Source organism: Ursus arctos, unplaced genomic scaffold (genome assembly GCF_023065955.2).
Source record: "Ursus arctos isolate Adak ecotype North America unplaced genomic scaffold, UrsArc2.0 scaffold_29, whole genome shotgun sequence".
NCBI classification, from domain to species: Eukaryota; Metazoa; Chordata; class Mammalia; order Carnivora; family Ursidae; genus Ursus; species Ursus arctos.
In genome coordinates, this window is record NW_026622974.1 from 22763030 (window position 1) to 22764590 (window position 1561).

The following is a 1561-nucleotide window of genomic DNA, read 5'->3' on the forward strand; positions in this document are numbered from 1 at the left end:
AAACCCTTGCCCAGCCAAATATTACAAAGATATTTTCTTGTTTTATCCTAGGAGCTTCATATTTTTAGCTATTACATTTAGGCCTGTAACCGATCTCAAGCTATCATCTTTATATGGTTTGCTGTGTCAAGTTTCCTTACTTTTCTAAATGGTCATCTAGTTTTCAATACCATTTGTTGAAAATACATTCCTTTCCTTTATTGAATTGAATTGCCACACTTCAAATAATCATTTGTTTGGGAAGAAGGTCTATTTCTGGATTCTCCTGTGTTCCACTGAATTTTATTTTCAAAAGTGTATTTTCTAAATTATTTGAGGTCTGTAGTAATTCTTAAAATCATATAATGAAAGACCTCCAAGTTTGATTTTTTAAAATTATTTTGGCTATTCTAGGTACTTTATGTTTCTATATAAATTTTAGCATCAGCCAATTTCTAAAAAAAAAAAAAGAAAAAGAAAAAAAGAAAATCTTCTGGGATTTCATTGAAATTACACTGAATCTATAGAACAATGTAAGGAAATTGACATTTTACTAAGTCGAGTCTTCCTCCATGAGCATATGACATATTATATCATTTACTTCTAAGAGACATCACCATATCTTTTATTTGAATTTTCTCAGCAATATTTTATTGTTTTCAGTGCAGAGGTCTGTATACCTTTTGCTAAACTGCCCCTTTTGAATTATATGCTATTGTAAATGACGTTAGTATTTTCATTTTATTTTCCAATGTTTTATTGTAATAAGTACATCTGCTTCATGTGCCTTGATCCTTACTACTGAACACTCACTGAATTTTTGTATTATATCAAATAGTTTTATTGCATATTACTTAGGATTTTCTAAGTATATAATTGTTTCATTTACAAATGGTGACACCTTTTTTTTTCCTTAGTATTTGTATTTTTAATTCCCCTTTTGGTATTTTTTATTTTCTAGTATATCCAGTGATCGTGAACATTCATGTATTTTCCTCTAATATTGAGGGGAAAGCATTATGTCTTCCACCATTACGTATGATACTAGCTACAGGTTATTGTAGATGACTTCTGACTAAGGAAGTTTTTCTCCAGCTTTATTTGCTGACAGGTTTTGTTTTGTTTTGTTTACCATGAACAGGTATTGAATTTTGTTAAATGCTTTTTCTACCTCCATTAAGATTAATGATTTTCTCAGATTATCTTCTGTAAGTGTAGTACATAAATTATGTGTTTCAATTTTGAACTAAACTGATATTCATTGTGTGAATCCTCATTTGGCTTGAGGTGCTATCCTTTTAACGTACTCTTTACTTTGATTTGCTAATTTATCTTGGTAAGAATTTTTATATGTCTATACTTTTCTTGAAACACCTTTGTCAGGTTAATAGGACTAGGATTATGAAGACAATATAAAACAAAATAAAAAATATATCCTCTTCTATTGCTCTGAAAGATCCTATGCAGTGTTTTGTTTGTCTGTGTGTTTGTTTTCTTAGACATTTGATACTTAAATGCAACGTTTCTTTCCTCAACAGCGTTGATAGCTTAGGTGACCTCTTCTTAACCCAGGAAAATACCT